Source organism: Parasteatoda tepidariorum, chromosome 5 (genome assembly GCF_043381705.1).
Source record: "Parasteatoda tepidariorum isolate YZ-2023 chromosome 5, CAS_Ptep_4.0, whole genome shotgun sequence".
In the NCBI taxonomy this organism is placed as follows: Eukaryota; Metazoa; Arthropoda; class Arachnida; order Araneae; family Theridiidae; genus Parasteatoda; species Parasteatoda tepidariorum.
Window position 1 is genome coordinate 46,192,896 of NC_092208.1, and position 12,839 is coordinate 46,205,734.

The window sequence follows — 12,839 nt, forward strand, 5'->3', positions numbered from 1 at the left end:
GTTATTGAAAAATAAAGGACGTAAAAGTTCAGTACCTGCCATTAGAAAAAAAAGTCCTAGTTAGAAAAAAAGTGCTAGTTTTTAAAAGTCCTTGTTAGAAAAAAAAGTCCGAGTCAAAAAAAGTTACTCATGGTGTTCCACTTTTCCAGACCGACAGGCAAATAACAATCGTTTTGCTCAAGCCAATAAACTATGTAAGTAAAATATTAAAAATAAATAAATAAAACTGATAAATTTTTTCGTTAAGCAGCTATTTGTGACTTTTTGTGAATTTGCGATAAAATTAGCGTTCAGTACAATTCATTATGAAAGCGTATTATGCGTTATTAAAGTAATCGCTCTTGTCAGTTTATCCCTTATAGATAAAACTCACTTTTTGTTGCTAATTTTTACAGAAATGAAATCAAAGTGAAGCAACATATAACGATTTGATTATAGAATTAATTTATAATTATTTCGAAACTTTAACTGTTTTGAATTCAACATATTAAATGTATATACTATTATTTTTAATTGGCTGTAATAAAGAAAATAGTAATGTAAAATAAAATTTTGAACACTACTTGTTTTCAAGTGGGCGAAAAAATAAGAAAATTATTCTATTTTGTCACACCTAAGAAGAAAAAAAAAGAAAAGAAAAAGAACGCATCACTTTCTAAAGACGGAGAAGGGCAGTTACCAAATTACCATCGTTATTGACATGAAAGCGAGTTAATTCCGTCAATAATATTAATAATAAATGTTGCAGATAATAAGAAAACGTTTATAAATTGAGAACTGTCACAGGTGTCCTGAGGTTTATCTGAGTGATAAAAAAAAGTTTTTTTTTTAATTTTCATTGATTATTAATTCCGTTTTAATACTTATTTGATTTGTATGTTTTTGTAATCTCCATAATAAAGTCGTTCAAGTTATGTATTTCCTTTCACATGAATAATAACTTGAGAACCACAGTGAAAATATTTTTGCCAAAAATTTGAAAAGCACATTAGAAGACACTACGGAACACCCGGTAAGTTTGAATCAAAAATTATGTTAAATTTTATAGAATTAAAATGAAAAAAAACTTGTGTGTCAGGAAGCATTTTTAAAAAGAAAACACCAAAAATGTTGAAATTATTTTAATTTTTGTCTAAAATCGCAGGACACATAATTAGCGTTGAAAACCTTTCAATGACTTAATTGAAAAGTTTTGTTTTCTACCAGATCCTCTGCAAAAAGCGTTAAATTTGGCTTTTATGTAATTGGAGAAATTTCTCTCAATTCCATTTTCTTCCAACTTGTTTGAAGATCTGCTTTTGCCGTTTGATCTTTTTAGAGTTTTAATTATGTCTTTTTCAATTTTATTGTTATTCAAAAAAAAAAAAAAAAAAAAAANAAAAAAAAAAAAAAAAAAAAAAAAAAAAAAAAAAAGCTATCGACAGAATTAATTAAAGTTAGGGGGTAAATAAACATTTAAATTTTTTTTTCAAGCAGAGAGACACGAAATTACGTCCTCATTGTGTTCAAAATATTTATCAGCGTATTCAGTTCTTTTAAATATTAAAATAGTTCTTTAAATATTACTCTCTTTATCTTGCAGGAATTTCTGTAATAAATAATTTCTTAGCACGAAAACGAGTGCTTTATCAAAATAAATAACTGTTTATTTGTCATAAGCAACTTTATAAAAATTCCAAGTAGAGCTATAGTAATTCAAAAATTCTAATTCTTTCGCAAAGTATACTGTTATTTAGTAACATTAGGTATATGTCTTTCATCAGGAGTTAGCGTGTGCAAAGTGAGAGTAAAGCGAACCATTAAAGTTTATTTCTGCGATTTAGGAGAAGATGGCAAAGCAAGTCGAAGCGAAAGGGAAACGGAGTGTCGGAAGGTGAATACAGGCACTTTATGTAGTGTATTGTGTTAAATAAATGAATAAAAAATCTAAATTGTTTAAAGAGCCTTCTGTCATCACATTGAACAAAAGAACCGGAATGATTAAAATTCTCAAAATAAAAAATAAATAAAAAAAGCATTTATATTTAGCGGCGAGCTTTATTTTCTCACAACTATAAAAAAGTGAAACTATTGGGCAAACTTTTTGGTCGAGGGCGGAAAAACGAAGAAAAAAAGTTTGGTGGGCCAAGTAAAAACTTCTAAGGTAGAAAAACGATATGCAAGTTTTAATTTAAATATTTAATGAGATGAATGCTATTGCGATTTCATTTTTAGAAGTTCTTTATATTGAGGTTCCAAGTGAGATGTATTTGTTTTAATGCTTAAGGTTAAATGTTTGCTTGTTAGTCTACTTCTGAAAGGATTTTTTCAAAAGTTTATAGTTGAAAACACTTGTTTACACATATAAGATGAAGCAAACTTAGCACTGATTTTCTGGGCGTGAAATATTAAATTTGGGAAACTAGGGTTTGGTAATGATTTGCAAAACTCTAACTTTGGCATATTTAGAAACAACTGCTTCAGATGGCGCCAATCTACGACTATTCTATAAAGAACGTTTACTTTCAACATTTTAACAATTGAAGCTGTCCATTAGCCATCAATTTATGTTTTGTAGAAAAAAAATAGAGAAAGTAAAAAGATCATCAATACTTTGTTAAAAAAGTAAGAACAAAAATAGCCTTAAGCAAAGTAGACAAGAAAATAGATGTATATTGTTTATATATTCGTCACGGATCGGCAAGTTGAAATTCTATACACGGGCCGGATGAAACTTTCAGGTGGGCCACAGTTGGCCCGCGGGCCGTAGTTTGCCCATCCCTGCACTAGACTATTCCGCCATCCGTCAACTTGTCATGATTAAATAATACTTTAAATAATTTTGATTAAGTTTAAAAATAAGAAAATGGGATATATACCTATAACTTTGACATTTCTCAGGATAGACTTACCTTGCCGATGACTTTATATTAAGACAACAAAGAAAATGTTTTTTTTCCGGTAAATTTTGACTTTCAACCAATCAGGGAATGCTATCTAATTCTCTAACTATGCTAGATATAGGAACTCTAATTCTACATTATGTGATTTAGCCTCAGTTTTCTATCAAACTCAAATATCTAATAACTATCAAACAGCCGTGTGTAAGCCGACAATTTCATTAGACACGTGTAGTTGGCAGAATAAAAATAAAAAGTTGAATAAAAAAAATATTTATTTAATCTCCCAGATGCAGGAAATCTGATATCGGAATATTTATAATCACATTTAAATATTTATAGATCTAAAACTAGAGTAAAGTTGATACATTGAAGCAAATACAAAACACGCGGTTTGCAAAAAGCTTTTGTAATTGTTTTATGTTGATGTTTAGTCTAAATGTCTCGAAATAATCTTTTTATTTATGTACACTTGACAATGTCAATCATTTTTTCGAGTACAACAACTTTCATGTTTTAAATTTGCTATGACGATCTTAAGACCTTGAACTTTGTGATTTTTAAGAGCAAAGTAACTTGCAAACATTTTTATAATAGATAATTACAACACATTACTAGAACCATAAATTTTTACAAACGTCAAAATATAAATTAGATATTAATTTTTTAAAGGAATATCGAACTCTAAGACTTGCACAATAAATTTATCAATTTATTGTAAGAACTGAAATAACTGTTATTGAAAAATAAAAGATAAGAAAAAGTTGGAGCGTTGAATGTTTAAAAATAAATATCAGGATAAGTATTAAACCAATTTTGAGTTCATTGCCTGCTCCCATCTCTATCGGGTTGAAAGTTAGTTTCAAATGATTGCATTGAGATAAAAGTTAGAACTCAGTTGAGATGGAAGCTAGAAATAATCAAGAATAACAAAGTGTTATCATTATTAAATTTCGGCAAGTGTTGAGTAATTAATTATAAGATAAAAGAAGTTGAGTGAGTTATCGAATCGCCACTGCGTCATTACAATATTTTTTACCCATATTACAGAATGTCACTGTCAGGATATCAATCGCAGACTCGTGGCGCCTCCTGCTCCCCGTCTGACAACTGGTCACTTTGAAAATAGCCGTTTTGAATCTGATTGTGCAATATGAATATGAAAGTGCAATATGAATGTTAACTTGTCACGGATCATAACTATTTATAGACGGCTTTTTGCAAACCGCGTGTTTTGTATTTGCTTCAATGTATCAACTTTACTCTAGTTTTAGATCTATAAATATTTAACACCATATATTACACATACAGGGTGCGCGAAAAGTATGGAAACTATCAAACACCTCGAGAAATATAAATCGCTTCAAAATTTTAAATAAAAATTAGTGAAATATTTTCAAAACACGCATTAACTGATATACTTGAATACCTACTTAGGATGAAACAACTTCAAAATATTAAATGCGAACCCGAAATTGTTATTGCAGATTTGGATTCTCCATTAAAAAAATGTACAGGTTTTTGAATTTATGTATTGGCCATTAAAATTGGCTATAGGTGACTTATTCCAGAACTCTTTTCCTATGATAACACTATGCATACTTTCACCATTAGTGTATGGATAATCTTAGGAGAGGGGAGTAATTTAGTTTCCGACTTGATTTTCAAACCGATTTAGAAAAAATCAAAGTTTGGAAACTATTTGGGACACAAAACTGCATTAAACATAGTGCTTAATTGAAGCACCGTGGAAATTTTAATATATTTTCTTGATAATCCAAATGCGAATAATATTGAGGCTGTAAAAATAGAATATTCCTCTGAATCTGTGCACGGGTGGAGAGAGGAGGAGTGGAGCTCTAAAATGGAACCGGCCTTTTCCCCAAAAAGCAAATGCGAGTGTTGCGATTGCGAATATAGTTGATGCTGTAATTGCCAAATGGAAATGGGGTACAAATTGTTTATCGCTGTTTTGAGAGGCTTTGTCTCCAAGGAAAATAAAAAAGCCATAGTTTAATTGCATTACACTTGTAGCAATGCGATGATTTTAAACTATATATATAATCTTGCCATGAAGAACTATCTGGGCTTTATAAGAGACAAATAACTTAAATATGTTAAAAGTTTTTGAACTTTTCCAAAAATCATCAACATTTTCCCACCTAGATGAAAATTATGAAAATCACTGCCGTATTCTCAGTTTTTGCCATTTTTTAAGAGCCCAGGTAATGTAGCATTGGAGTAAATTTTTAAATATTAAAAATTAGACAACAAACTCTTCTTATTTTCACAAAACTGCGACTTTTGCGGCAGTTTTGACATTTTGTACCATTTTCAAAATAAGCTAAGACAGCGCTGACTTTAGATAGGCTAAACGTGTTGCAAACTCACATCAGTTATAAAAATAGCATATTATTCGCTAAAAAGCATCATTTCATATCACGAAGGAGCATTCGAAAAACAACTTTAAAATATAGAAGTGCAAGATCTTCGGAACACACAGTTTAACATACACTGTTGGATATGAGACTGCCCAGCAGATGTCCCATTCTGTTTACCAAGCGTCATCGTCAACTATGCCTACAGTGAGTCCGGGAACATCGATAGTGAACCGTGGATAAGTGGAAGACAGTTGCCTGCCCTGATGAATCACGGTTTCTCATTTATCACTTCAATGTTCATGTCAGGGACACCGTCTTTCAGGCTAATAGTTGCTCTCTGCAAGTATATAGCAGGTCTTACACAGGCTAGTGGTGGCAGTATTATGATTTTAGGGTTGTTCTCATGGGCAGCTCTAATCACAGTGGCGTAGAACAGGACCTGAAACTGTTTTCCAAATGCTCCATTACGTCTGTTTTTCCAAATGCTCCATTAATAAGAGCATAATGATGTAATGACAACTAATGTAATGTCCATCTTACTCACCTGATCTTAATCGATGCAGTACATTTGGGATGTCATAGAAAGGCAGCTCAGGGACCAAATCGCTGCTGATACATTTGGTACAACTTGTACCTACCAAGAACTTGCAGCATCCATGCCAATGAGATTTACAGCTGTTTTGAAGGTCTAAGGTGGCAAAACGCATTTTTGAGTATTTGGTCATAATGTTTTGGTTCTTCAATGTTTTTCCCGCCAAAAACTCGTCAATCAGCAGGTTCTCATTCTCTCTCGACGGCAATCGGAGATGCGTGAATCGCATGCAGTGAGAATTGAACTTCAGATTATGACCCCAATGAATGCATTAAGTTTCTTCACTATTTCTTTTATATCTAACTGACAATGCACTTCTTGATTTTTTTTCCAATATTCTTCACTGTATTGGGCATCTTGTCGAGTTTTGATAGAGATCGGAAATAAATATAGGTGTGGAAAAAAAATTGTTACCTTTATTGTCTGTGGGAACTAAAAGTGAGCAAAATGATAAATAAAAATGTTTAGAATTTAATTATAGATATGACGAAACAAAATTTCAGCTTTCTGTTGCATTCATTCATTCAGTTTGCACGTGATATAGTGATGCGTACTATTTAAAACGTAAACACGCTACTGTCGATGACTTCAGTTGATAAGTTTCATTCGTGACCTTGATATAGATATTTCTAAAGTTATGATTTTAATGCATGATTAATTTGCACGTTGCATCACAAAATAATTTACAAGTTTTCAGATAACAAACTGGAAACAAATAGATAGATATTTCTCAAAATTAATTTTCAAGTATATGCTTTGAACCAAAAATATTATATATTATTTGCAGTCCCCTCTTCCATTTGGCGATTTGAAAATAAACTAATTTATGTGAAAATAAACTAATTTAGATGAAAATAAACCACGAGCCAATTAAAATAAAGGTAACCCAAAAATAACATCATGGAAGTCAAAGGCAGCAAACAATATTATGGTAATCAGAAGCCGAATTTTAGCAATATTGAACCCAAATTATAGCCGAACCAGAAGGACCCCGATTCCACACCTTTACGCAATATTATTTTTAATTAAATACATTTTTCGTAAATAAGAAATAGATATTTTTATTTTTTTAAATTTATTGTAGATGAAACCTTTTTGCTATTTTTAGCTTGTACTGTAATTTTTTAATCATCTAAATTGATACCAATACTTTAATGAGTGTAATAACACTACATAACAGTGTTTAATTAACCATGTTATTCATGTTTATTGTTTTCCAATATATTAAATTTATGTGTAATGATTCATGGACTCTTAAAAATTGCTTACATTATGTTAAGATTGAAGCACAATGCAAATGAATACAAATACGCAAATTTCGAAAAATTATATTTTAATAGAGGAAAATGTGTAAAAACGGACATAGTGTAATTATGAGCGTCTCTCCTAAGGAAGCTATGGAAGGTTTTGAAGACTGATGACCAGGACTGAAGATGATACTACTAGTTGATATAAGATAACATACATCAGTTATAATTAACTGATCTCTGATATCTTATATCAATAAGCAGTGCCGTTGCAGTTCCAACTGTGCGAACTCATGTCTGTTCCAGTTTGAAATAATATCACAATAATTGAATTATGGTTAGTTTGAAATAATTTCACAGTAAAAAAAAAAGTTCTAATTTGTGGGAAACTGCGAAGCACCCTCCTCCTAGTTAGTGGTGAAAAGTTTCCCAAAAGGGGAACAAATTGAGGGAGAAACTTATAATCTGCTTTTTCTACAGAAAAGGTATTTATTCGGTAATGAAATAAATTCTGAATATAATGAGGCAAACCATGAATAGTTAGGATAAATAGTTAAGGCTTCTTAAGAGTTTTATTAGTTCAAAGTATAATTTAAAAACATAACTTTTTATGTAAATAAACTTTTGTAAATTTTGAAATGCTGATTGAATCTGAAAGGCTTATCGACTTATGTTTGGTTTCATTGATAACGTAAAAAAGTACATCAAAAACAATACCCAAAATGCTAAATAGCATTATATAATTTTCTTCCAAATCTATTCTCTTGTAAGAATTGAGGCGATTACTTTTTAACACTTACTCTAAGGAGGGTACTTAATAGTTTGTTGTAGGAGTAAACTTTTTTTTGGTGTCCAATTTTTGTTGGTTTTTGCAGTATCTTTTTGTACCACACCCAATACTAAATACGAATGTTTCTCAGACATATAATTCTATTGTTTAAATATTTCATTAGTAATAATTTTTTTGAAATTTGTAATCTAATTATCTTGTTTCAGTTTAATTTGTAAAAATCACAGCTTCAAATTTAATTAAGAAGATAATTTTAATGAAACTGAACACCCAAAATTTTCAAATAAACAAATATAGACCCTCTTTAAACGGTACAGCTGTTTAAACTTTCACAGTAATAATTGAAATCAGTATTAAGATATTTTTTGAGGAATTCGCCAGTCCTGCATCTGAAAAATACGTTTGGCAATTTTCTTTTTTATTCATAATTTTTTCAACTTTTTATCAGTTTTCTTTTTTTTACCGAGAATTATTTTTAAATATTTATTTTGCTTTTTTAAAAGTAAATAATCTTTTCAAATGATTAGAAAATAATCTTACAAATGCATGGAAATACTTCACATACTTTCTCTTTGTTTTTTTTGTTTTTTAAAAAGTATGGGAGGAATGAATTAATGCTTTGTACTTGTTTCAGACTATAATATGTCCTATAATATCTCTGTACTTGTTGTATAATTTTAACGAAACATTTAAATTGTGAATGCTTATGAATGGTTCACGTAAATTGTTGCAAAATTATTAAGGATGCGTTTAAATAATGTGAAATGTGTTTTATTTTATTTAGAAAGTTAGATCTTTGTTGCTATCGAATGAGTTTTGCTTTGACATACACATTTTCTCCTTTACGCGTCGTGTTTAATAAGAAAAAACTTCGGTTTTTAGCAATTTTTTTTTTATAAAAAGCTTATAAACAACTCTAAAAACGCTATTCGTCTTCGTCATTACTTATTTATTTTGATATTAACTGAGTTATTTATTTATATTTGAGGAAATTTTCATTATTTTATTGGTTTAAGGATGCATTTAGGGTTGCGAATAATTCGCGAAATGTGTGAAATTAATCGAAATTTATAACAAGATTAATGAAATTTCCTCATGTTGAGTTAAATTAGATGAGATCAAGTGATGACAACGAAAAGAAATATTTGACTTGTTGACAAATAGTGTAATTTCTCGGAAGCAACAAATTTAGGAGCTCGGCAGCATTTTCATCCATTTAGCAATGAGTTCAATTTAATAAAAGGCAATAAAGCAAATAGCATTCTTTCCAATGATATNATGTCTTCTAGTTGTTTTTTCTGTTTTTCATTTATTTTGTTTTTTTATTTCATTTTTTTAAATATCTATAACCGTCGTTGAACAGCCGACCCAATTTTTTGGGTTTACGCCTATTAACGTTCAATTCCGCAGCCTTGTAATTTTGAACCCAATACAGAAGACAAGCGAACTCCCGGAACGTGTATTGGAAGAAGTTTGTCTTCGTGGAGGACTTTTTTGATGGAACTAACCCGCATTTGCGCTACATGGAGAGGAAGACCACGATAATCTTCGTAGGTCAGCCTGGCGGCAAAGAGACTCTAACCCATGACTCGTCTACTACTGAGGATATTTTTAGGTCAGCACTGTGAACGGTGTGAACTGGGTGCGGAATTAGTACAAACCAGTCATCGCTGGAATTCGAACCCGGTTCACATCATTCTGAGGTGAACGCTCAACCCCTTGAGCCACTGCTATTTTTTATGTAACCATCGTTGAGCAGCCGACCCATCTTTTTTTGTTTTTGCGACTATTAACGTTCAACTCCGCAGCCTTGTAATTTTGAACCTCATACAGAGGACAAAGGAACTCCCGGATCAAGTATTGGGAGAAATTGCCATTTTGTGGAGGACTTTTTTGATGGAACTAACCCGTATTTGCGTTATATGGAGAGGAAAACTACGAAAAGCTCCTACGGTTAGCCAGTCTGACGGCAAGGGGACTCTTACCCATGATCCATCTGCCACTGAGAATATTTTACGTCAGCACTGTGGTCTTTGCAAACCGGATGCGGAATTAGTATAGACTAGCCATTGCTGTGATTTACCTCATTGGAAGGCGAAAGCTCTATCCCCTGAGTCATCAGGACTCAATTACAGCAATAGTGATCATTACTCGACTTCTAAAACAATTTTAATAGATTTTACATCATATTTTAAAACTTAATTTAATTAACCCCGCCAATTTTTGCAATTTATTCTCCTTCGATATTCGCCATGAAGTAAGTTTGGGCAACTTGCTGATTTTTTCTATTTCTGCTACTGCTCTCTTTCTTTTTTGACATCCACTCAAATCAAAACTATTCATTTCTCTGAAGAACAATTCAATTAAAAAAAAATACATTAAGAAAGCTACTACAATCAAGTGAACAATCACGATATTGACGAATGATCAAGATTTATAAAAGGCAATTCATTATGCAAATGAACAGCCCAAATAACTAATATTTAAGTAAAAAACATTCTGTGAATAGATATTCCCCACTAAAAAGAATCTTAAGAATTTCTTTAAAAAAATTCTTAAGAATATCTTAACTTATTTGGTCCACTTATTCTTAAGATTTTCTTAAGAATATTGTCTGAAGAAAATCTTAAGAAAATAATCTGAAGAAAATCTTCAAAATATAAACTTAAGATTTTCTTAAGATTTAGGCTTATGTGGACCAAATAACTTAAGATATTCTTAAGAATAGAATCTGAAGAAAATTTTCAAAATAGAATCAGAAGAAAATCTTCAAAATATAATCTGAAGAAAATCTTCAAAGTATGACTGCAATATCTTTGTTCCAAATAAAAATACATGTAAGCACTATTTTCGCATTAATAAAAAAAATGCATAAAATATTCTGTTTTCTGACAGTCTCTGACATGGAATTGCCTGACTGTTTAACAAAATATTTTTATATTTATTCATCATAGCGATTAAATAAATACATGATTCTTCACAACATCCTAGTTATTTTGTTTATGTTATGGATATATGATTATTATGTTATGGATATGGATTACGATACCCTTTACAGTGCAGTGTAGCCAGCCAGGGATCCCTAATTCAACAAAGTCTAATAACTACTTTTTTTTAATTTTACTATTTGTGTGTTGTGGGTATTTTATTAAATCATATTTAAAGAACTTTTAGGGCATAATAATATAAGAAACATAAAAATACAAAATTTAAAGAAAACAAAAATAAGATTCAATAAACCAAGGTTGGGGAGAAAACTGATTTTTGTCAGAAAAAAGTAATATAATTTAAATAAATAATCGTAGTGTAATTTTAAAATAAAAATATTTCACTTACCTTGAGTTAATGTAATTTTTTAAACAGTAAAGCAGCAATCTTTTATAAGAATAAGAATTTTTTCTTTTCTTACGAGTGTTAAAATTCAAATTTTAAAAGTAACAAACCATCATGTTTTGAAGACCAAACTTATGGACGAGTACATTGTAGAAAATGGCTGCATTGCCGAAGTTTAAATTAGTAATCAACAATCCCTTTAACCCTTTTAAAAAATAGAAAGATATTCTCTTCACCTGCTTTTTCAAACAGCTGCTTTCACCAGCAACCAGCAAGTTAGTACTTGGAACAAAAATAGATTCTTGAAGCAGACGATTATTAAGTCAATAATTTAAAGTCTCTTCCTTTTTTTACAAGTGACCTTTAATCTTTGATGAACGCATTAGAATGAGAGAAACTCAGTAATTATAATAATAATAAGCGGGAAAAGATTTGAATAAAAAAATAGCGGTTAAAATAATATCTATTTTTGCTGTTCAGCTATCAAAAAAAAAGTTTTTGTTTTTTAAATCAACTTTAGAAAAATTTGTATTTGGGCTAAATATGGGTGCGGTACGTGTCCTTCCGCGTACGCGATGCTACGCCAAGATCCCCTTTTCTTGAAATTGTCCCCTTTTCTTTAAACGTTTGACAGAAGGGTGAAGTTGCGAAATTCATTCCCTTTGGGGAAAGGATCCATCTGCACGAAAGCAATGCTTTAGAGGCGGAAATCTAACAGAACAAAATTATTTTAATTTATTACGCTATCGTATAAATAGCCTCTTGGACTAGTAAAATTTATGCCTGTGTTGCTTTGATTACTTCAATAAATATAAGAAAAGACTGGAGTGGAACCGGAGGAGGAAAGGAGATGAGAAACTCTCATATACTGAACAGGAGTTGAGAGTTGAATATCTAAAAACTTCATCGAAATGTAGAAAATTAGACTTCGGGCGTCTTCTTAGATTGTCCTGATTAAAATTTATTCCAACTGTTAATGCTTGTACAATTAATCAATCACTATTTGTAGAAAGTAAAGCAAATGCCACATTCCGGATCTTAAAACGGTTAAAAGTACCCGCACTTAGGGTGCCAGTACTTTTTACCTTAAATTTTTAGATAACAAAAAAATTGACAGAATACAGTAATATTTACTGTAAAATCACTGAATCAATGTAAGTAAATCAATATTACAGTAAAAATAATGTTTTATCAGTAATATTTGTTTAATTACAATGATTTACAGTAATATTTACTGTAAAATCACTGAATCACTGTAATTAAAAAAAATTTACTGTAAAAATAATGGTATAAAACTTTACGATAAAAATTGAATTTTTTGGTGAAATTGGATTTTACGGATGTTGCACTCAAGATGCCAGTACTTTTTACTGTAATTTGATCTGGAATTTTTTGCTGTGTATAGCGTTCCTATACATAAATGTGCTGCTTATTGAGCCCTAAATTTACATCGTGTTAAAAGTTACATAACAATTAACTAGGTTACATAACAGTCGATTCTTTTACTGCTGTTCGAAATAAAATAACAACTCCAAATCAAACAAATCTATGGAATAGGGGAAAAAATATCATAAGTTCTTGAAGGCGGTATGCAGCCAATGATTTAAGTCTGGAATT

The 12,839-nt window shown here is 30.7% G+C and overlaps 1 long non-coding RNA gene across 1 annotated transcript in view; it reads right to left on the reverse strand.

The window, feature by feature from the left end:
* LOC139425701 (uncharacterized) overlaps positions 1 to 11,478 on the reverse strand; it is a 33,467-nt gene extending 21,989 nt beyond the window's left edge. Inside the window, exon 1 of the long non-coding RNA XR_011636857.1 lies at positions 11,226 to 11,478. This is a non-coding gene — a long non-coding RNA (uncharacterized lncRNA). The remainder of the gene's footprint in view (positions 1 to 11,225) is intronic.
* Positions 11,479 to 12,839: the final 1,361 nt, after the last annotated feature.